General features: G+C 46.9%; 1 protein-coding gene across 7 annotated transcripts in view; it reads left to right on the top strand.

Moving 5' to 3' along the window:
* Positions 1–24,916, top strand: part of ZNF536 (zinc finger protein 536) — a 490,720-nt gene that overhangs the window by 99,881 nt on the left and 365,923 nt on the right. For 4 of the 7 annotated variants that reach the window (XM_017873603.1, XM_017873604.1, XM_017873605.1 and 1 more), the window contains exon 1: positions 24,289–24,612. The exons of the other annotated variants lie outside the window; for them this stretch is intronic. The gene's annotated coding sequence lies outside the window, so the exon portion shown is untranslated. Of the gene's footprint in view, positions 1–24,288; positions 24,613–24,916 lie in introns of those variants that run through there. 7 annotated transcript variants of the gene reach the window in all.

Genomic DNA, 24,916 nt, shown 5'->3' on the forward strand with positions numbered 1-24,916 from the left:
TCTGCAACTGAGGGACAGAAGATGGCTCTAGTTAGAGGCGATTTGGGTGTGACTCTCATTCCGACCCTTGGGCTTCCCTCAGCCAGGAAGCCTCAGCTGCATGTTGGATCTGGGAGGCAAGGCAGCCGGTGTGGTGGCTGCAACGCAGAGCTGCAAGTCAGCAGGCCATCACCGAGCTGCTGCCTTCTGGCGGTGGGCTTCTCTGAGCCCAGTTTCTTCACATGTAAATGGAAAATGGGGTGCTCACATGTGTTTCGTCAGTGTCTGGGGGCTGTTTTGGGGCACCAGTGACAGCCTGTGCATGGAGAGCTGTGAAAGGCTGAGGGCAGCGGAGAGGGCCCTTCCCTGAGGCTCAAGTCCGGTCCTTCAGACTCTGAAGCTTCTTGCGTCTGTCCTTTTGCCACAGAGCACTTAGGGGTGGCTGAGGGGAGCACCGAACCTTAGATACGTCAAGTCTGGCATTGTGCATGGTATCCAATCTGTGGACCATGACCACAGTGAAAGTGTGACCCTGACACCAAATCCTGGCAGAAAATCAACCCACATGTCACTGCTGAGCACCTCCAGATGTGCCCACTGTTGGAGCAAGCTGCGTCTTGCTCACGGGCACTGGGCTGCCCGGCTGTGCCACCTATCCGCCATGTGGCTGTGGGATGCCACCTCTCCTCTAACTGTGATGTGAGGGGCTGCCTTTCTCCTGTGAAGCCCCTCCCACACCCACAGATGCGCATCACATACCTTGTCTCCTCTCTGCTAAATCACAAACAGAAATTGAACTTGGGGTCATGCATGAAGTCATGAGTGTAAGTTTATTTTTTACATGTGGAGTGTTCTTTATTTACAGTCAAAATCCCCTGAAGATTAAACTTTAAAAAGATTTAATAGTGCTGGGGTCAGATGGTAACCCTTGCTGTGCTCCAGGCAAGCAAGCAGAACTCAGAAATAGCAACCACTTTGAAGAGACTTGGCGAGGAGGGCCGGCCCCATTGCCAGGCACATGTCCCACTGGTCAGCCCGGGCTTGGCATCACTCTGCCAATGCTATTTGGGGGAGGCCTGGGATCCTTGGGAGTCTGCCCCACAGGGCTAAGAGGGGAGCAGTGGGCTCAGAAAGTCTGGCAGCCAGAGCAGTGCAGGGAGAAAAGGGTGCGGGAGAGAGGGTGCTAATTTGGGGCCGAGTGTTGAAGCCAGAGCTCTTTAAACAGTACTGTCCTCTTTTGGTTTGTGGTAGGGAACAAGTGTCCTCCAGGCAGCCAGACATGTCACTCTGGCTTTTTCTAGAGAATCCTCTTAAAGTTGGTCACTGACAACTTTTTGAGGAGAGGGCCAGGGGATGGTGACTGCCATGAACGCGTAGGTGGGTGTGGAAGAAATGAAAGCGTATGTGAAGCGCCCAGCACAGTGCGAAGCTTTCAGTGCGTGAGACGGCTTTCAATACGGGAGACACAAATGTGCGTCTACATCTTTGGCACAAAGAAGAGAAGGATTCTGCTGTACAAATGGCCCTCGAAAGACACGCGATGTTTTTTTTAACTGGGAGCTTTTTTTTTTTTTTTTTTTTTTTTTTTTTTTTTTTTTTTTTTTGTTGTTGTTGTTGTTGGGTGCAGTAGCCCATGCCTGTAATCCCAGTGTTTTGGGAGGCTGAGGCAAGAGGATCACTTGGGCCCAGGCATTTGAGACCAGTCTGGGCAACATCGGGAGATCCCATCTCCACACAAAATTGAAAAGTAACCAGGTATAATGGCACGCATCTGTAGTCCCAGCTACTCAGGCATGGTCTTACTGATTCTGGTGTTATTGCTTCAGCCCAGCAATAACTGAAGGCTGCAGTGAGCCATGATTGCCCCACTGCACTCCAGTCTGGGCGGCAGAGAAAATCCCTGCCTCTAAAAATAAATAAGTTAATTAATTAATAAAAATAAAAAGGCTTTCCCCCCTTATGCAATTTAATCTCCTGTTCGCTTACAGCCTTTTGTTAAAGGACACAGCATTGTTGAAATTAATCCAAGAGGAGTGCGCATTTCCTCGGGCTTGAGGTTCAGACCTCAGGCTCAGGGCCCCAGCATTTACACCAGCTTCGAATGACTGAGGCCTGAGAGGTCTGTCCCATCCTGGACTTCCTCTGATAATCCAGGCTCTTCTCTGTGAAGAATTATTCTATGAGGAAAGTGGGGTGTTTTTCAGGCCTGCGTTTGATTTTCACTTATAATTATCTCCACATAAGACTTCAATTTTGGATTTTGAATTGGAGACACATGAACCCAGCTTTGCATGTTGAAAGATCAGTGACAAAAGTCACATGACATTTGCATGCTGTAATTGTTCCTGCAAACCCGTCAGCAGGCTTTGTTTGGAAGTTCTGGAAACCTGCATGAAACAGCCGTGCACCCTTCGTTTGGGGGGTGTCTTTCATGCATTTAGCTTGGGTTTGGGTTTCTGTGTTCATGTCTAAGTCCTTCCAAGTGAAGGAAGTTCTTTTTCAGTTCATTTTGGATCACACTTTTGCATCTCCCAAGACCCTGGTGTTCATCCCTCTCACTTCTGCGGCCTGAGCTGTGGAATTTTTATCCTTTGGGCAATGTCTTTGTCCTCTGATGAGTGGAGTTAGGGACCATAATGACTTTTAAGGCTGGAGAATGGGGTTATATTACCCAGTCAGTAGAATGAGCAGGTGGGATTAGCCTGGGATGCTGGAGCCACCATTACTAGTGGGGACAGGTCAGACCCTGTGCCTGTTTCCTCTTCTCTTAGATGGGGTGGAACCTGCTTCGTGAGGTGGGTGTGGATGAAATGAAATAATTCAGATGAAGTGCTTGGCAGAGGGAAGAACCCCTCGATTCACAGCGATGATGATGATCATGACTCAAATATTAGTTTACCAATGAACATGAAGGTGCCTTGTGTGTGTTCAGTTCTGCACAACTCCCCGGGGACGTGGGGAGGCATTGCCCGGCTCCAGTGACCACGATGGCTGAAGAAGTGAGGGGAGAAAGACTTGAGCCTCCTCCCCTCCTTGAGAAATAAACTGAGACTTCGGTGGAGGCCACACTTGGCCACAGCTTACCCAAGGGCAACTTTGACTCTCATTCGGGCTCATGTCCCTATCCCAGCAAAGCCTCTGCAGCCCCTGACAAGGCAGCAGAGGAACTCATGGGCCTCTGTGTAACCTGCTCTTGGGGCTCTCTGCTGCCCTTGATCTTCACTCAGAACTCCATGGGAGTTCTCCATCATGGCCGGAGGGGAGGACTTGGCTCTTAATAATCGTGTATTCAATAAATGGTGATGCATTATTCTGGCTGTCCACGTAGCCCTAACTAATCACTCAAGTTCCGTTGGAATCGTTTTGTAATGCAAATAGTTATTTGTACCACATGTGTGTTTCAGAAATAAAGGTCTCCTGTAGGAGGGAGAGATTTGCTAGACCCAATATCCACACGGCTCTCTCTGGAAAGATAGAGGCATGTTCACAGATGTGAATGGGGCTCCTTTTGGATTTTCCTGCTGCTCTTGAAGCTGGCATTGCCAGAGACTTGGTGTACTTGGACATAGTTTGGTGGCTTTTAGACATTAGAGACCATCAAGAGGTACTTAGAAATATTGGCTGCTTTCATTTTGTTCTCGATTTCTCTCTCTCACTTCTCTACTCCTCCCTTTCCCCCTGCAATAATAGAATTTTGCGGCATCATCAGAGTGAGAGATGGGAATTAGCACTGTAGAGAGGGATACCCTCATGCAAGGGAGCTCTGTTGGGTTTTATTAAAATGAATCTTCTTTGAGGGGTTGCCCTGCAAAGGTGGGTGTGTCAAGAAGGCCAGCAGCTATCTGACAGAGGCCCCTTAACCCTCAAGAGGGCTGGCTCAGGGTCCCTCTCAGGCTCTCAGTAGACAAACACCTGTCCTAAGCCACCTCTGAGAATATGGGCCACACAGCAGCAAGTGAACAGAACAGAGCCTTTATTGAGACAGGTCCGAAAGGACTGGAACAATCAGCTTACAGGGAACATTTTTGCTTCGTAGGAATGTGGTCCTGCTTGCTGAAAACATATCCTTTGTACAGAGAACACACATAATCCTAGGTCAACTTTGCCCTTTGAAGAAAAATATGCTTAGTTGGAATTTTGGAGGTGGGGGGCTGGGGAATGGGAGGTGGGGAGCAATCTATTTTAAGCCTGTTCTACAGAATGTCTGCTTATAGATAGAGCCTTCAAAGGAGTCAAGTTTTTGGAGTTCTGTTCTATAAAGGGTACGGGATCAACCAATGCAATGCAACACTCATGAAAGTGATGATGAAATTGTATTTAAGAGAGCATCTAAATTATGTTTAAAGTTCTAGTTGGAACTATTTTTCACAAAGATAGTTCCAGACCTTGGAAAGCCCAGGCATGATACAGACAAAATTTGATCAGGCCCCTCTCCCTGTCTGCACCCGGCTGTTCTATTTGGTGGTGCTATGCGTTCTTAAGGTCATGTCAATATTTCCATTAAAACACACATTTTTAAAATGGCTATTTATTACTCTGACAGGATAGTTTGCTCTGGGGCATAAGTTAACTTACTGGGTCTACACTTGGTGGGGGGATACTTTTTTTTACCAACTTTCTGAAGAAAAATCAGACTTGACTTGGGAATTATTGAACTGTGCTACTTGATTTTCAGAAAATATCAATTGAGCAGAATGGACTAAAATATTGCAAAATAATGTGGTTTAGGTGATAATTTATAATCTTATGATTTAAATGAGATGCTATATTTGAAAGTACTTACTTTCATGACTGGTATACAGTAGGCATTCAATAAATACTACTTTGGTCCTGTTATTACGATTACTCCCATCACCACCACCATCACCACTACTAATTTTTTTGAGTTGGGTAAATATGGAGTAATAGATCACATACTTTATTCGTCAGAATGCTGGGAGGCGCCAGGTGCCCACATGTTAAATATTAATTGTGCTAATTCCGATCATGTAGAAGTTTGTGGCCAATAGTATTATATTAAAATAAATTTGATGCTGTAAGCAACTTGGACAAAAGTTGTGAAACCGAGGCAGAAACTCACTCTTGAGTGGTCAGTTTCTTGTACACTGGGTTGTGTGGCACCGGCATTTTAGGGCATTTTCACTTTGCACCTGCCTTTGTTCAGTGAGAAACTTTGCAGTTTTCTGGGCTGCAGGGGGAATTGGAGGGACTGAGAGGACCCTCGACTTTGGAGCTGGGGATGGGGAGGCCTCGTTCGAAGCCTTGCTTTGCTACCAGAGGATTTAGAAAAGGTTACATTGCCACTCTGGGCCTCAGGCTCCCATTTCTAGGAGGTAAAGTAGTCTATGGCTTTCTCACTCTCACGTTTGGGCTCTCCCAGGCCACATCTGCAAAGCAACAACTGGTGGGTTGGCTTCCCTGACTCTCCTGCTCTTAAGACATGGCCATTGTAGACATGTACTCATTCGGAATCAGAAAGGAATAGAAGAGGGTGGCCAGGGAACTTCCAGGCATCAGAGTGGAGTCCATTTCTCTTTCCTGAGGGCTCCTGGCCTGAGAAAGCTTGACCTGTGGGTCAGTGAAGCCCTTGCTCGAGCCAGCGGAGAGTTAAGACCTCTGATTCTCAAAACATAACTGCACTGCTCCGCTCATGCAATTGCAGTTAAGGAATTGAGGACTAGAGGTTTCAGTCCCTACTGCACTTCCAGCAATGAACTGGGAAAATCAGGCTCAAGTCATTGATACTAGTAAATAAAAGAGCCTTATTTCACCTGTAATCCCAGCAATTTGGGAGGTCAAGGCAGGAGGATTGCTTGAGGCCAGGAGTTCAAGATCAGCCTGGGCAACACAGCAAGACCTCATCTCTACAAAAAATTAAAAAAATTTACCTAGGCATAGTGGCATACACCTGGGGTCTCAGCTGCTTGGGAGGCTGAGGCAGGAGGATTGCTTGAGCCCAGGAGTTTGAGACTACAGTGAGCTATGATCACACCACTGCACTCCACACTCCAGCCTGGGGAACAGAGTGACACCCTGTATCTTAAAATATGTATGTGTGTGTGTGTGTGTGTGTATATATATATATATATTATTTGTCTTTATGACAGATGACTTTGGGGCTCTTGGGGCTCTTGGGGCTCTCTGCTACCCTTGATCTTCACTCAGAACTCTGGGAGTTCTCCATCATGGCCAGAGGGGAGGACTTGGCTCTTAATAATAGCATATTCAATAAATAGTGATACATTATTCTGACTGTCCACGTAGCCCTAACTAATCACTCAAGTTCCAGCAATTTGGGAGGTCAAGGCAGGAGGATCCTATTTCTTACTAGATAATTACTGAATTCTGTAAATCTTAGATCTCTTCTGTCTCTGCAATGGTCATGCTGATTTCCCAACAGATTTGTTTGCCAAGTGACTTGAGGAGATCTCTTGTAAGGAGGTCACCAATGTCCTTGATTTCTGGTGTCACCGTCTCCTGAGGTGTGTGTTCACTCTGAGTTTCTGCAGGTCTGTTGGCCAGTGACGTTGACCAAGAATGTCAAGGTCATGCATCCAACAGGCTGGACTTTGCTTCCTTGACCTTCTCAGCTCAGTAACTTTTCTTCCACTTGACCTTAGCCATCCATTTCAGAGCCACACCCAGGCTTGACAGTGACCAACACCTGAGCTCCTCTGAAATCTGCTCTTCACCCATCCTATGATCAGTCCATTACCACCTTTCCCTCCAAATCACTGTTTGTGATGCCTCCACTGTCAATCATCGGTGTCCTCACCCAGGGACACTTCAGCTTCCTCCGTGTCCCTTACAGGGGGCTTGGTCTTCCTACTGCCCTTCACCTGGTGGGGAGATCATGGTCCATCATTTTCATCACTTCCTTGTACCAATTATCAGCTCTCAGCTCTGTGGCATGTTTTCTCTTTGTCCTGTGCACCTGATGAATCTCCAGCCCCAGGTGAACTCAGATTCCATTTTTCATGCCAGTTCCTTGCACCTCAGCTCTCCAGGAAAAAACCACACAGCTGAGCTGATAGGTGTCACTCACAATCCATGGCCACAGGCATCAAATGGGCCCTCAGCATGCCATGTGCCCACTGCATCTCTCCTGGGCTTGCTTTCCAAATTGGCCACATTGGCTTTTCTCCTCTCTGTACCCCGCCTCAGCTGCTGATCTCATCTCCATTAAAATGCAGAAGTCTTGTAGGATCTTCCTCACTCTCCCTCCACCAATCTGCCACTTTTCTGGCCCTTGTCTTCTCTTCTCTGTCCTGCTCTTCCCAGAGATCTTCACCTCCGGGGCTCCAGTGGCCCCAGCCTTTGTCTCCTTCTTGGAGACATGGTTCCCTGGGAGCATGCACCTGGCACCCCTATGTATGCACCTAGGCACCCTCAGTGGGCGTCTGGGCATCCTCTCTGCCCACATGTGTCCGCCTGCTCCTCCGTCAGAACTGCCCTTCCCTCCATCCTTTGCAGCCTGGCTTGTTCTCCTCTGCCAGGTCTTGTCTCAAATATCCCCTCCTCAGAAAACCCTTGTTCCACCTCCCTATATAAAATCAGACTTCCCCAGTTGCTGGCTGGCTCTCACCCTGCTTATTCACTTCATCATAACCTGTAATTATCCAAATTATTTAACTACTTCTTGTCTTTCCCTTCTCTTGAACTTAAAGCCTGTGGGGGAAAGCGCCAAACCTACCTTGCTCCTTGCTGTGACCTAGCACCTAGTATGATACCTGATTCATAAAAAGCACTTAATACATTTCTGCTGCCCTGGTGTGGTGCCTCATGCCTGTAATCCCAGCACTTTGGGAGGCCAGGACAGGAGGATCACTTGAACCCAGGAGCTCTAGACCAGCTTGGGCAATATAGTGAAACCCCTGTCTCTACAAAAAATGCAAAAATTAGTCAGGCATGGTGGCATGCACCTGTGGTCCCAGCTACTTGGGAGGCTGAGGCGGGAGGATAGCTTGAGCCTAGGGGGCGAGGCTGTAGTGAACTTTCTGCATGCTTTCCTGGTAGAAATCCCATTGTTGACCTTCTGCCACTGCCCATGGCAGATCATGCCACTGCACTCCAGCCTGCATGAAAGAGTGAGACCCGGTCTCCAAACAAATAAATTAATAAGTAAATAAATAAATAATATTTGCTGAAAGAGAGCACAGTTCCATGACCATGAGGCCCTGGTAGAAGGACCTCCTCTCTGGCCACAGTCCCAGCTTCATCTCTGAAGGACTGTGGATCCCAGGCATAGAGACATCCGGGAGTTGTAAGGGAGCACCATCTGATTCTGTCCTCTCTGTCCCTCTTGAGAAGTGTCGCCCGTGGTTCTGCCACGAGGAGAACTGGGTGGAGAATGAATGCTCACACTGAACATTCAGGTAGGTTGTGGCCTCTGAGAGCCACGTGGCCATGAGGACTCTGGTCAAGCGATTCCTCCTCTTCATCTTCACCTTCTTGCCTGCTGCTGTCTCTGTGTGGGGCTTCCTGCATGCCTTCCTGGTAGAAATCTGCTTGCTGCTGCTGGCCTGCCTGATGCCCAGGGCAGCGTCCCAGTGTCTACCTTCTGCCATTGCCCATCAGTAGCTTCCACCTGGCCTGACCTCACTCACACCTTGAGCCCTACCTGCAAAAGGTGACCTTGGACTGTGACCTAGGAACACCTATGCACCAGCCGGACCCCACGGAGATTAACCAAAGTCAAACCACCCCACAAATTAGTGGGCTGTGCCTGTGTTGACACATCTATTCTCGCCCTAATGATATGTTTATTTAACTGATGACTGCTGTCCTCATTAGGGGCTCATTGTTGAGCCCAGAATAGTGATTATTTTTGCTGATATTCCTTTTCTGCAAAGATGATTTTTTTAAAAAAAATCACTCTTTTGGTGTGCTATGAATCCTTAATGAGGATAGTTAAATTTAAAAGAAACCCCCAAACCACCCTTCAGGTTGAAAATAGAAGTGTCTGCAAAAGCAAGCTGCTAATTTGCTGATTATTGATTGACATGATTGGTGACAGACCCACAACTTTCAATAAAATGAAAGCTCCCATCCCTGGAGCATGGTAGCAAAAAGAAACAGAAGCAGTTTCACCAATGGGAAGTGAGTGGGGTTCTAGAACATTCTCTCTCCTGCATGTAGAAAGAGTCATGATTCTGGAAGTTTGAATGTTGGTAATGGCCTCCAAATTGGACCCAAAGCTCTGCGATTCTTAGGGATGGATGGAGAAAGATGTTTGTAAAAGCTTATTAGCTGAATACTCAGAGAGTCAATTAATGAACTTACCAACCCCTGAAACTCATCTTTCTCCTTTGGAATTCTAATCGAATTCCTGTGTGGCAGGTGAGTATTAACCTCCTGCTTCTCAGACAAGGAGAGTAAGACCCCAAGAAACAGCATCCTGGCTAAGACTGGGGCTAGGGTGTGGTATTAGGATCTCTGGTTAAGACAAACGTTTCTCCACCCATTGCTGGGAGCCGACATTTCCCCTCCGTGATGCAATTTGAAGACTGGGTCTACAAATACTGGCCTGTTCCCCTTACTTGAATATGTCTAAATACGTAAGGACTGTGATCATGCTGTGAGGAGTATGACACAGTGGGTTGATCATGGAGATGTTGTCATTCATGACGAAAATTCCTGTGGCCTCAGCTCAATGCCCAGCCTTTAGAGCAGTGGTCTCCAACCATTTTGGCACCGGGGATCTGTTTTGTGGAAAACAATTTTTTCATGGATGGAGTGGATGGATGGTTTCAGGATGAAACTGTTCCACCTTAGATTGTCAAGCATTAGATTCTCGTAAAGAGCACACAATCTAGATCCCTCGCATGCGGAGTTCACAGGGGGTCTGGGCTCCGGTGAGAATCTAATGGTCCTGCTGATCTTTCAGGAGATGGGGCTCAGGCGGGAATGCTCGCTCACTCTCTGCTCACCTCCTGCTCTGCGGCCCAGTTCCTAACAAGACACGGACTGTAGTGGACTAGGGGTTGGGGACCCCTGCTTTAAAGATCTCCGTACAGCACCTGGGGCTGGCGGAACAGGGATGGGGACACAGAGGAGTCACGTAGGAGGCAGACTTGGCCAGAGCATGAAGGATTTGGCACTAGCCGGGAAGGAACAAGCCTGAGAGCCTGGCTATGTGTCAGTCCCACCCTGCCACCTATGAACAGTGTGACCTTGGGAGAGTCATTTAACTTCTTGGAACCTTAGTTTCCTCACCTCTGTAATAGGGCTGTTGGGGCATCAAATAAAATAACCGCGCATATGAGAGGCTCCATTACATCTTTAATCTCGATGATGGAAGCTGCTGCCACTGCTGCCACAGCCACCCCCAGCCTGGTACACATCCCATCCTGTCTCACAAACATGTCATCTCCTTTTCCCACGTGGTCTGTGTGTTTTGGGAGGCCTGGCACGCCCACCCCTCTTCCCAGCAGAGCCCAGCATTGCACCAGACATGTGTTCAGCAGGTGCTGAGCTATGCGGTGGGTGTCTGGTCCCCTGAACTGACCCAGCCCCTGGCCCCTTTCCCAGCACCTGGCACGTCTCCTCCCTGGCACATCTTAGCTCCTGCTCTCTAGGGCTGTCCCTTCTCTTCTCAGCCAACCCGGCTGGAGAAGCTGTGAATGCCACTTCCTCCATAGCTCCCTGATCTGCCCTTGTGCATGGATGGAATCTTCCTTGCCAGGGCTGCCCTCAGATCCTGGCCTTGAAACTAATTCTACTTGTTCATGAACCGCCTGGGCTGGGTCCCATTCAGCTGCTGCAACTCACAGCTCAACACTGGGCTGTCCAGAAACCACCAGGAACCAGCAGGTGGATGGGAGGTGGTCAATGAGTGGCACTGGCTCAGACGGCCGTCCCCACCGAATGGATTCCTACTAAATGAATAGTAACCTCCTGTTCCTCAGATGTGAGACCCCAAGAAGCAGCATCTTGGCAAAGAGGCAAAGACTGGGGTAAGGGTGTGATATCAGGACCTCAGGTTAAATTTGATTCAGTTCTAGAGGGAGAGCTACAGGTGAACAAGGGAGGAGGTGAACCCGCCCAGGCTGGTCAGCGCCTACCAAGCATAAACTGTATGTCCTATGCTGGTTTAGGCTCCAGCATGAGAGTAAGGCAGAGCCTGCTTGACCACGGGGGACTTCAGTCCAGCTGGAAAGATCTATTACATATTTACTGGTGTCTTCGTCATTGGTTCCTTCTAGAAGTTGCCCTCCAGGAAGGCAGAAACCATGTCTGATGGCTCACTTTTGTTTCTCTGGTGCCGGGCACATAGTAGGTGCTCAGTGAACATGTGCTGAATGAGCGGCTGAATGAACAGGACACTTCCACATGGAATGCAAATGCTGTTGGACAGGACAAGGGGAAGGACAGCACAGGGCAGCACACCATGCCTTGCCAGAGGGATTGTATAAACAATTGCTATAGAACCTTACAGGCTGGCGTAGGTCCCTTCAGGCTTGGGCTGTTGAAGGCTTATTATGAGAGAGTGTGCTCAAATTGATCTTTGAATCCTGGCTGGCACTTGGAGGCAGAGAAGATGGAGAAAAGCATGCCTGGAAGGCAGGGTGAGATGGGCCAAGGTGTGCAGGTAGGACCAGAGAGGGAAAGTGTGTGTGGGGGCAGGAGAGAGGGTGCGTGCCTGGGAAGCATTGGAGACCATCTTGGAGAGGTCAGTATAGGCCAGAATGCATAGGCCCAGGCTGCAGAGTTCAGCTGTGACCCCTGATGTTATTTTAAGGTGGTGGTTTTTTCATATTTAATTATGAATGAAATTGCATTTGAGGATGGCAGCTGATGATGGCGTGTGGTTATGCTGTGTGGGCTGCTTTCAAAATAGCTCACCCCAAACTTCATTAGTGATTAGTTCGAGGAAAGTGCAGCCTGACCCACTGGCAATTTTCGTATCGTCTGGGTTGGGTCTCAGCCGTGAGAACTCAGGAAAAGGCAGCTGGTGGCTTTGCAGGTCTTCTGCAACATGGACCTTCTCTTGCAGATCTTGTTCTTGGAGGCCTGTTCTTCCTTGATGGTGGTCAGATTGTTACTCCTTTCTGATTCTCCTTTACTCTGGAGTTAGTCACTTTCCTACTACTCAAACTTGGACCACCCTCAAGGGAGACTGATGGAAACCGCTGCTGAGGCTGTCAGGGCTAGGAAAGCCAAGGTTGGCACTGGACACTCCCAGCCCGGCTGCCTGGCCCACAGAGTGGGGTTGCTGAGCCGATGGCTGGCGTCCTCAATCTCCCAACTTCTGCTAAATATGGTCAGTGTTTGTAGTAGCTCCCACCACCGTCTGTGTCCGCATGAACTGTAGATTTTAGCTTGGCCACCCCTTTAGCCAGGCCTTTCTGGCCACCCTCCCTTTGCTGAACTTAGGATAAACCGGCATTATAATTGAGATTAGCCTTAGTGAGAAGAACACATGGGTTGGCAACAATGACAAAGCCCAAGTAGCCTCCCTGTACTTTCCTGGGCACCACGGACCAGTGCCAGTCCCGTTTCCTCTTTGGAAAGCCCACTCCTGACACTAGCCGATGAGACAGCCCACAGCCCATGGTGGGTCCCTAGATGAGGCCTTCCTCATCTCCCTCAGAGGGGCCAGAGATATGGCTATTAAATGGGGCTGCTTGGGGTTGCTTTTGGCTCTGCTGCTACTAACTGACCTTCAGTAAATTGCATAACCTCTCTGAGCCTCAGTTTCCTAGTGTCTGTATAGTGAGGATAAAGCGAATAGCAGAAATGAAATGTAATAATGCAGGGAAGTTGAAGAACTTAACATGGCTCCCAGCAAGATCTCAGTAAGTGTTAACTGTGCTCCTCAGTAAGTGCTGATGGTGGTGATGATGAAGATGATGATGACAATGGTGATGATGGTGGTGAGGATGGTGATGATGATAATGGTGATCATGATGGTGATGATTGTGATGATGATGATGATTGTGATGATGATGATGATGGTGATGATTGTGATGATGATGGTGATGATGATGGTGGTGGTGGTAAAGATGATTGATATGATACTGATGAGCATGATAATAATAATATGATCCATGAAACAATGATAATATGATATGACAATGATGATAATAATGATGGTGGTGATGGCAATGAGTGATGATAAATGGTGGTGATGAATGGTGAGGATGACGATGGTGATGACACCAATGATATGATGAAGATGATTTTGATGATGATGTGATGACAATGATGACATTGGTGGGACGATGATGATGACAATGATGATAGTGATGATGATGGTGCTGCTGCTAATGATCATGGTGATAGACCTTGTGGTATAGTGGCTGAAAGAATGGGGCCAGATAGTCTGAGACTGAACCCTAGTGCTATCACTTCCTGGTTTCATAACCTGGGACAAACTACTTGACCTGCCTTTGCCCCAGTTCCCTCATGGCTGCAGGGGAGCAATGCTAATAGCATTTCACAGGGTTGTTGTAAGGATTTGAACTTGGACCCCACCAAGGAGGGGCTGGCACTTAGTAAGCGTGATTAACATGCTAGCTAGTGAGTATTAGTTCTTATTGGTTATTATATGATTGTTCTTATTATTTTAGTAGCTGTGCAATCTTGGGCATGCTAGTTAACCTCTTTGAGCCTCAGTTTCCCTATGGATGAAGTGGGGACACAGTGCCTGCTGCAGAAGGCCATTCTGCTGCCAGTGGCATGTGTGAGAGCGCAGCACCTGCCAGCCCAGGTTGCCTGCTCTTCCCGCCATGTCAGCTTGGTCCCTCTTCTTCCTTCCCTCTCCCGGCTGTGAAGTTCCGTAGCTAAGTAACCCTGGCTGATGTGTGGATTTTGGTGGTGGTGCTCGCGGGAGAGCTGCATGTGCTGCCGCCTCCTTTGGGTGACAGCTGTTTCTAGGCAGATGCCTCCCCCATGTTCTGGAGCAGTGAAAAAAGGGGAGAGTGTCCCAGATTTAAATTTGGAATGCGCACGGAATTATGCCAGCCTGCCTGAAAGCCCACAGGGCCCATGGGCTAGGTGCTCTTTGGGGTGACTGCTCTCTGGACACTGGGATATTGGTCACATGACCGGGTCTAAGTTGAGTCCTTGAAGCCCTGAGCACAGTGGGAGTCCCAGAACAGCTTCTGGGACTGTGGAGCAGCCACTCCTCGGGACCCCACCTGAGGAGCCTCTCGCTCATCCGCTGGGTGAGGTACAGGTGGGAATACTGCTGGGAAGGGTGTGTAGGCAGCAGGAGTGAGCAAGTGAGCAAGAGTGGGACCACCGATGCCCTTGGTCTCAGGGTGTGGCACACATAGGGCCTTGCCCACCCTCAGGCAGAGCTCTGCTCACTGTCATGCCAGCCTCCTGGGGATCTAGGATGGCCTCTGGGCTGGGATAGGTTTCCCAGTTGGACACCTCCACCTCGAGGGTGAGGGTTGCTCTCTGGGGATTGGAGGTTGGTGACATTGCCAAATCTCTGCACCATAGGGAGACAAGAGGGGCTGCTACAGCCCTGGGGTGTGGAGGAGAGGTTGGAGAGGGAAGTGGGGAGGCCAGCAGCCATGTTCCGAGCAGGCTGATGCTGTGGGTGGGTGGTTGCTGTCAATTTGGAGGCTGCCTTATTCTGGAAGCAGGGTGGGCTCCTCTGGAATCTCCAACCCTAAATGTTCTCCTTCTGCCCCAGTCTGTGTTTGCCTCTGACCTGGGGGTATCCTGCAAGGGTGAGCTGGGTGGACCCTCTGCAAAGAGGGCCAGTGGACACTCTTCATCCTAGGGAAGGCAGGTGGACTCCCCACGAATCCTGCCCTGGGCCCAGTCAGGCCGCCATTCCCTGTACCCCACCTTCTCGCCCATCCCAGCTCCAGGAGTGTCTGCTGTCTAAGGGACACTGGTGGGGACAGGGTAACAGGTCAAACCTGGTCTCGTGGGGCTGACTCACAGAGTCTCCCTAGCTCTGAGGTGTCAGAGATGGCCATAACCCCAATGGCCATGTCTCTGGGGGAACACCGGCCAGGTAGCCTGCACAAGAGGCCCAAATCAAATGGTCACACTGGCTGTCATTCCTCAGAAGTGGTTTCAGGGGACAGGATGATGGGTGTCAGGAGGGCTCAGCCCAGCCCCTGGACTTCCCCTACAGTGTCCCCTGCTTTGGGCATCAGTGTCCCCTAAGAACAGGGCTTGGATTCAATGCATGATCCATTTTAGTCTCTCCCCTTCTTGCTTGACTTTTTATATATATCTCAGAGCCAAACATTCCTAGTGAAGGGTTGTTTTCTTCTTCATCTTGGAGGGGTCTTTTCATCGGCTCAGGCACCTTCACATCCCCGTAGACCAGGGCTCACAGCAGAGGAGAGTCAGCGGTCTCCAAATTATCATCGTCTCCTACCTGCACATGTACACAAAAATAAGCCTGAATGCTTCTTCTTAGTATGCAATTTGGTGTCTATTTTTAACTTGTACACAGAGGGCCAAAAAGAAAATTCCATGAGGACATAAGAGTGCATTGAGGTTGCAGGTATACAGTCACTAAAGAACCTGAAATAATTGCCAGAATGATACCCTTTTAAAAAAAATGTGAGCCTCTCAGAGACAGAGAGGGTTCCTCTTGCAACAGGCATCGTGTGTGTGTTTTATATCCCTTCTCTTCTGCTGCTGTGCACTTAATTCGGTTCCAGCCATGTCAGGGAGACTCGAGAAAAAAAATCCCACCATTAAAGACATGCTCTTTGTTTTTTCAATGTGTGACCCCAGCAATCTCTTTAGCAAGCCATGGTTCAGTGAACTGGCACACAGCAGCCGTTCAGCAGTGGAAAAATCATAAAACAGATGGAAGCTTTACATTTTGTTTAGTTTTAAGAGCAGTTTTATAACATCGCTTAAAACCATTCTGATGCATCATACTGTTTACACTCCAAGCTTTGTAGCTAAGATGTTTACAGTATGGAGAATGTTTTAAGATATTTTATAGTTTTGATATTTAGATAATTTGCAAGGAAAAAAAATAGTTTGTTGAGATTGCAGTGATGTTGGGAACCGTGAAGTAACTTATGAGTCTCAATAAATATGTCCAGTTCGGTGGAAAGTACAAACTCAGTTAAAACAAAACAACACAAGAGGGAATATCTTTTCAGTGAAATCATTTCCTTTTCTTAATCAAAAGATGACAGGCAGGGCCTTAGAACTTCCATCTGCGCCATACCACGCTATACTCTGTGCCTGCTGCTTCTCCTCTCGTGATTGATAGCTGCACCCCATTGGTTCCTTGCTATTCTGCATGAGTTCATGCAGACACCAAAGTTAATAAAGTTCAGTTTTAGGAGACCACCTTCAAATAAACCCAGGGCAGCCCCCCTCATCTCTTTGTGCAGTAGAACTTGCAGAGATTTGTTTTTTCTTTAATGTCGAAGAATTTATGCAGAGCTGGGATTTGGAACTCTTTTTTTTTTTTTTTTTTTTAACTGCCCCAAAATGGCATTAATCAAAAACAATAACTCCTTTTAACTTTTCTAAGTGCTCTAAAGGAAAGTATGAAATAATCTGTGTGTGGGCCACAAATGTGGAGAATGCAAACATTTCACAATAAACATGTTGAAATGAAAGTCCCTGGCAAGATAGTCTGAAAGATAGTACATGCTGGGTTAATTAATGCATACTCATAAAAATAAACCTCACTTTTAAGATTTGACCAATAAAATCATTAGCATTTTGGATCAGATGACTTTATGTATACATTGAACTTCTCCATGCAAATTGTCCTTGGAAAAGCCTGGAAACAGATTTCAGTTTAAAGTCAGAACTCCTCTTCTGTCTTCTTTTGTGTTTCCAATACAGTGATATGATGATTTATTCTGGTTTCATCTGTTATACCTGCAATTGATCTACTGGTGATGGGATTAAATTTATCATTTTAGATGTATAAATCATAGTTAGATAGCCAGAAAAATGTTTAGTTGCATAAAAATTCCCATTGTTTGCTTTCGACACACAGTGTTTGATTTTGCTGTACTCAAATTGCTATAGTGCGTTATTTTTACTCCAAGACGTTTATTTATTTATTTATTTTTTGCTATCTTAAATGGAATCATTCTGGCCTATTCACAACTGCTATCTTTGAAAAGATATTTTCTTGAAATCATGTATCAAACAAATGTTGACTTGGGGTTGTGGACTCTGCTGTGTTCTTAGGTTCTGCTAAATTAGAAATCACATAATTTTCTAAGTCTAATTACAGTATAGAAGATTCCAGTTTTATGTTGTGCTTTTGTACAGGAAAAGACAAACTGCTACAAAGACCTCTTCAGTATGAAGTTAACAGTAAAACCAAACTCATTTTAAGAGAACTGAAATTGGAATTCATAAACTCAGTAGAAGTTAAGTTGTAACTACCCAGCCTGGGAAATTCGGAACCTAAGATAATGCTGCATTTCAAATCCTTATGAAAATAAAACAACCCAACAAAATTATTGAAGAAAAAAACTCTAGCATGAGTTTAATTTTATCCAACGTTATTGGCAGCTTATTTTGAACTAATGTGCAATAAAGTTGCCAAGCAGAGCAATTGAAAGAAGTATGAAAAATACATTTTTAGTTGTTTTCTTACACTGGTTGGTTCTAATAAAGGCGGTAGAGAGGTCAACACCTGAATAGATAATTTGGGTGTCTGTCACGATCATGCCTGGCTTAGTGCTTTAGGTCTCATCAGCGCTGTCATTAGCCACTTCCACTAAAGGCCAAGTGATGGTCTGGCTGCTGCAGGGTGTTCCAGGGTCTGCAGTCTCTGGTCTCTTCTCTCCCCCACCATTGGTCTGGTGGGGACAGCCTTGGGCCCCTGGATAAGCCCTTCTATGGTAGCATCCTCCAAGCTTGCCTGGGAGCAGGACAAGTACCCCCTCCTAAGAAAGAGGTTTTCACATGAATGTTTCTGGAAAAAGGGCTTGCAAGTTTGAGGGTTCCAGCAGATTATAAACAGTGTCGGCTTCATACCCTCATTTTGTGCCAGAGACTCAACATTGCCTATTTTAGAGACTGTGTGTTTACGCCTACAAAACAAACCTCTGCATGTGTGTATATTTGTCCAAAAGCCACACCTAGTGATTCTTGGGGTGGGGGAGCATCTCTTCATAATATGTATCACAAGTGCTACTTACTGATGTCAGCAAGCTTCTCAGCTCCCTGCTCTATCTCCAGTCGAGGGGGCTTGACCTGGGTGAAGCTCCGACTTAAGGGAAACCGAGAAAGATCCTGTGCCCAGGTGGAGATGAGAGGGAGGAAGAGGTGTTCCAGGGCTGCTAACTGGTGGTCCCTGGAGAACCCCATAGCCTCCATGCAGTGAAATTAAAAGTTAAAGATGTATACAGCATGTGCGTGATTTTTATCATGCAGAAGTCCCATAGTTTCTATCCGATTTTTGAGGGCATTCCTTTCTTGTCTGTAGCTGAGAAACAGATAAACTTTTGCAAGTGGACCTTTTGATGTGAAACACTAGGAGATGGTAACTGATGCCTGGATAACCTGGGTGCTGCTTCAGGACAAAGATACAAACTTCTGCCCCTGAAAAAGTCTCACTCACAGAATGCTGGGTTGGATGGAGGGAAGATAGCAAGAAGTTGGCCAACCCCAAGTGCATGCTGGAAGTGTCCCTGTTTCACTCCTTAAAAAAAATTATTCCAGTCTTTTTAAAGGTAATAGATTGGTGTAACAGTCAACATGGCCATGCGAAAAAGTGTCAGAGGGAGCGAGCTATGGCCTGGGAGTGAGACCCAGGGAAGGTAGTTAAAGGGGCCCCTGTCAGAACCCCACCATGGGGTGCTGAGTGTCCGGGGCACCCCGTGCTGGCTCTGTGGTCTCCCACCCCTAGAGCCTGCCCCCAACTAGCAGACAAGGACAGCCTGGCACGGTGGCTCACACCTGTAATCCCAGCACTTTGGGAGGGTGAGGTGGGTGGATCACCTACAGTCCTACAGTCAGGAGTTTGAGACCAGGCTGGCCAACATGGTGAAACCCTGTCTTTACTAAAAATACAAAAAAAATAAAAAAAAAAAAAAAAAAATAACTGGGTGTGGTGGCGGACACCTATAATCCCAGCTACTTGGGAGGCTGATACAGGAAAATCACTTGAACTCGGGAGGCGGAGGTTGCAGTGAGCAGAGTTCACACGATTGCACTCCAGCCTGGGCAACAAGAGTGAAACTCCGTCTCAAAAAAAAAAAAAAAAAGACAAGGACGCTGTCACTCACATCTCAGACTCTATGCTTGGGACATGACGCATCCATCGCCTTCATTCCCGTCTCTGGGCCAGCACTGGATCCTGTGCCTCGGGAATTATCAGCTCTTGGGTCTCCCCTCTCTAACGCGGGCCAGGCCTGCCACACCTTAAAAGCCCTCACTGAGCGAGTCCCTCGCTTGGGCTGGAGCAGAGCAGGCAGGCCATTTTTTTACAAGACTGGGCCCATGGTGGCCTCGGGGATTCAGGTTCCCCATGGGCAGAAGGCTCTTTGGAGACTCCTGCATTCATCCCCTCATTTCACAGTTGGGAAAGTCAAGACTTGGGAAGGGAAGGAACTCCCAAGATCAGACAGTGAGACAGTGACTTAGTGACCAGACCCAGGCTCCCAGGCCTTGGCCCTGTGATCTTGTCACTACATAATTACATGATACTCCTTGTCTAGTGAGTCAGCCTTCTGTGGGAGACACAGATGAAATGCTACTTCTATAAGATTTCTGCCTTCTGCTGGCTTATCTTTTAATATAGCATCAACAACAGCAACAGCAACACAATAGCAGCTACTAACTAGGTACCAGGCATATTATTTTTCTAAATTAAGTAATACTAATTGATGGTCTGCTTTAGTTTAATTCGTTCTTGCAACAACCTTATGGGGTAGGTACTACCATCATCCCCATTTTGCAGATGAGGAAACCAGGGCTGGAGAGGTTGTCAGATGACCCAGCTCCACAGTCAATAGTGGGGGAGGACCACAGCCCGGGGGCTGCCCCCAGCATGGGTACAAACAGCTCCTCCCTCTGTTCCTGTCACCAGCACTGCAAGAGAACTCTAGGTTTGACAGAGCTGAGCATTTTCCTCTTTGATCCAGCTGTGTCTCTGTTTTACGTACATAGATGGGGAAGAAATCCTGGCTTTTATTTATGGCACTGGGATATAACATTGCCATTGGACACACATTGATTTAAGGAAATAGGTGGTCAGTTTCAAGAAGTGTCTTAACTAGTTTATGGTAAAGGTGTAAGCAGATGTGGCAATAGCATGAAGTGGCAACGTGGTTGAAATTTGGGCAGCACTGTCCTATGTCTACTTCAGGTAGAAGAAAAGAAAAAAATGTAGTGACTCCACTTTTATAAATTTCAAATGAGTCCTTATCTGCATTCTGGGAGAGAAGCCCCAGTGACGTCTTATGACCAGGTCATTGAAGGCAGAGAGTCTCGGGTGCTTAGTTTTCCTGGCATGCATCTAAGGGAGCCATGCTCGACCCACCAGCGGGAGCCATAGATCCATGAAGTCTGCAGTCTTCATCCGGTGTCATCCCAGGGGACTAGGTCGGCCTACCTGAAAGGGGACTGGCCTTTGACTTGGAATCAGTGACAGAGCTGGAGGTAGAAGGAAGGAGGAGGTGGCAAATTGGGACCGGGAGGCGTCAGTCGGAGAGGACTGGAGAGTGTCTCATTCAAACTCCCACATACAGCACTTGGGCTTTGTTGCCTACTGTTGACCAGGTTGATGACTGTAGCTGGCATGCACCCCAGATGACTACCAGGCATTCAGGAAAGGTCTTCCATGCCACTATGAAGCTGCCACAGCATTACAGATTCACTGCCATCAGAAAGGCTGTAGGACAGTGGCTCTCAAACTGGCACCCAAGGGACCCCAAGCGTTCCCAAGGAGACATCTTGGGAGCCAAGAGAAGGGCAGGGCTCAGGGTTCTTCTCTGCAGCTATGGTCAAAGCAACTGTGCTTTTATCAGCTCGTATGGGAGATTTCCTCAGGGAAAGGATTCTGCTACTAGGAAATGCTGAAAAGTCATATATTTAGACCAAAGTTTATTCTTTTTTAAAGATTTTATTTGTTTATTTATAACTTTTGTTTTAAGTTCAGGGGTACATGTGCAGGTTTGTTACATAGGTAAACTTGTGTCCCGGAAGTTTGTTGTATAGATTAGTTGTCACCCAGGTATTTAGTCTACTATCCATTAGTTTTTTTCCTGATCCTCTCCTTCCTCCCACCCTCCCCACTCTGAGAGGCCCCAGTGTGTGTTGTTCCCCAATCGGTGTCCGTGTGTTCTCATCATTTAGCTCCCACTTATAAGTGAGTGAGAACATGCGGTGTTTGGTTTTCTATTTCTGTGTTAGTTTGCTAAGGATAATGACTTCCAGCTCCATCCTTGTTCCTTCAGAGGATATGATCTTATTCTTTTTTATGGCTGCATAGTATTCCATGGTGTGTATGTACCACATTTTCTTTATCCAGTCTACCATTGATGAGCATGTAGGTTGATTCCATGAGTTTGCCATAGTAAATAATGCTGCAGTAAACATACGCATACATGTCTCTCTTTGTAACAGAACAATTTATGTTCCTTTGGGTATATACCCAGTAATGGGATTGCTGGTTCAAATGGTATTTCTGTTTTTAGGTCTTTGAGGAATCAACACACTATCTTCCACAATGGTTGAAGTAGTTTACACTTCCACCAGCAGTGTGTAAGCATTCCCTTTTCTCCACAACCTAGCCAGCATCTGCTATTTTTTTGACTTTTTAATAGCCATTCTGATTGGTGTGAGATGGCATTTCACTGTGGTTTTGATTTGCATTTCTGTAATGATCAGTGATGTTGAAGGTTTTTTTTTTTTTTTCGTATGATTGTTGGCCGCATGTATGCCTTCTTTTGAGAAGTTAGACCAAATTCTTGATTCTGCAGATGGGAAACCAAATTCCTCAGAAGATCAAAGAATCACAAAGATCAACTCTGTATGGTCATTTAAAATAAAGAATGTCTTTATTCAAGCAGATCGATAGAGCTTTGGTAGAAGAAATAAAACATGCTCCGAAAGGTGACATGAGGGTTCCTCTGGTCCAGCCGCCTGCTTTATGGGCAGCCTGGCAGCTAGAACATTTGGTAGAGGTGGATGTCTGCCTGGGACCAAGCTTTCCACCACAAGGGACCCAGAGCCCGCAGGACAGAACTGCTCATCCTATCTGCCCATGATGGCTGGAAGTTGAGTGTTTATAGGGTGCAAGGCCATGAGCCAAGCTCTTTCGTTCATTATCTCCATTCTACAGATGAAGAAATGGAGGCTCAGGGTCAGGATGTGACTTACCAGCAGGAGCCTACTGTGCTCTGGTCTAGGGTCTGTGCTGTCAGCCACTGCGGCCCCTGCTCCTGGTAAGAGGGTCTTGGTGTCTAGTAGGATTGCACTGAGGTATAAAGGGCCAGGGGTCTCGTTGTCAGAAACACCCTGAATGAATTCTCCTCTCTTGTAGATTCAGATAGAAGAAATAGGAATATTCCTCTCTCTCCTTTCCTGACACTGCAAGGGTTTTTGCAGAATGCTCCTGGCTGCCCCATAGGGTTTCTAGAAGTCTGTGTGCTTTGAAACATCGGAAGGGAGGCAAAGATGGGTGAACAAACTCCTAAACAGCAAATGGGCAGGGACCCTACTTACCGTGTCTTCTCCTGTGTCCTACTTCAACCCGCCATGTGGGCATGCTGGAGACCCCGTGTGTGTACTTATTGATAACAAGATTCCAATGATGTTCTATCATCCATTCATAAAGCATTTTTGATTTACATGTGTTTATCCTTTTACCCATTCCTTCATGCATTTATTACTTTTTAAATTCCTTCAATCATCTATTTCTCCATCCATCCATTTATGCATGCCCTTATGCATTCGTTCACTTCTTCATATATTTGTTCATGTATGCATTTGTTAGTTCATTCCTTCATTCAACAAATAAAACATGAAGAAATGAATTAAAGCTTCTGGAGGAATCTGTAATGTTTTAACTGCACCCAGGGTAGACTCTGGGCTTCTTTCATATCATTGGATGCAGAGGCTCACTAAGTTGAATAAACAGTGCCAGGGTACCTAAGAGGCATTTTTTTGTGGCCTGGGAGAGGTGCAGGCTAAACTCATCCACCATGACTGTAGAATTCAAATGTCCCTTACGTGCTGAGGTCCTTGAGCCTCCCCCTCTACTTTTTCTCCATGGGCTGAGAATTTGTGGGCACCCTCTGGGTTCCCTCCACAAGCCTTCCTGTGACCCTGGGACATCCTTGGGTTGCTCCTGAGTCCTGAGGACTGGCAGAATCCTCCATGGGGATGCAATGGATGGTTGAGTCCAGGATCCAGAGCTGGGATATGAAAGGGCGAGGAGAGGCTGTCTGTCTTGAGTCTCATGAAGGGTACACACGGAGCAGGGCAGGAGCTGCAGTGCAGGGCATGGAGGCAATACAAAAGTATCAACTGCCATGCAGACCTTGATTTCCTTCTCTTCTTTCACCAAAGAGTTTCCATCCATTTTCTTTTTTCTTTTTAATTTTCACATGATCCCTGAGAGGCCAGCAGGATGAATGCCAGTGTGCCTGTTTCACAGGTTGAGAACCCGTATTTGAAAGTATAAATGATTGTGTGTGAATCAAACACAATCCAAAGATGAGGTAGAATTCCTGGCAATCATAATAATCCCGAGCTCAAGCCAGGCTAAGAATGACACAAAGGAAAGGGCCTTCTGCCTCCACCAAATGAGTGAGGATGAAACACACCGTGTCTTCTGCCTCAAGTGCTGAGTTGGTGCCCTGGAGCTAGGTTGATTGTTAAGATGGCTTCAGTCCAGACTTCTTTTGGTTTAGTGAGATGATATTTTGTTTTCACACTCAACTTGACTTACTGCGTAGGGCTCCAAATGCATCTGTGTGCCCTTTCTGCTTTGCAGACAGTGTTCCAAGTATCTGGCTGCAAAGACTGGGTAAGTAGAGCATTCATAATGGCTTTCACACATGCAGGCTGGCCTGGGGCACCTGTTGGTTCCAGATGTTTATGGCCTTGACCCCTGTGTGAATATCATCCCTCCCTGCAGTGAAGGCCGAATGAGTGGCCAGGTTGAAAATGTTCCTGCCTTCCTTATACTGGAGTTAACTCCCAAGGTACAATCCTTCCCCAGCATTCAGAAAGCCCCACTCCAAGAAGCCAAGCTCAGGTGTTCTGTTTCACCTAGGCCTCAGAATCCCGCCCGCATTGAACCTCAACTCAGGGCCAATGAGAAGCGTTCTTGCTACACACTGGTTCCCTAGGTAACCGAGTGTACACTCGAGAAGAACTAGAGAGAAAGGAAGAGGCAGAACCCCACACCCTCCTCTCCTTGGGGTCTGTGCGTTATCCACCTCAGCCCCCGACCCTGCCCTCACCAGCCAGCCATCTTTTTGCCTATTACTCTGCTTGATTTAAAATACACAGCCATAAACACTCAGGGCAGCCAGCAGCATGGCCGGATATAATATTAATTTCTTTTCTGGTTTATTTGTGAAGGAGTCAACCATGTAAATCACTTTAAGCCACTAAGACAGAAAGTGATATCGCATCTTCAAATGGAGAAGTATAGTATGTTACCATTAAAATCTAAGTAGAATATGTGATTCAATTGAGGTTGTTAAGGTGGGTATAGTTTTGTTAACCTTACTTTAGATTGTGTGAGATGCTCCGAAAGTTGTTTCTTTTCCTATTCATTTTAGTGCAAAGCAATGGGTACCTATCTGAGGTATATCGTTAGAAAGTCTGGTGTCTGCCGGACAGTCTCCTTGCAATGCCATTTTTCATGACTTGTTTAATTAACAACCATTTTTGACCTAGACTTGTTATAAGAGTGTTGCTATTCTCTCCTGCTAAATTATGTCTAATGAACATATTTGCATGTTATCAGATATAGCAATATATCATTTCAAATTTCGGCGTTTAAGCC

This window comes from Rhinopithecus bieti, unplaced genomic scaffold (genome assembly GCF_001698545.2).
Source record: "Rhinopithecus bieti isolate Rb0 unplaced genomic scaffold, ASM169854v2 scaffold_7509, whole genome shotgun sequence".
Lineage (NCBI taxonomy): Eukaryota > Metazoa > Chordata > Mammalia > Primates > Cercopithecidae > Rhinopithecus > Rhinopithecus bieti.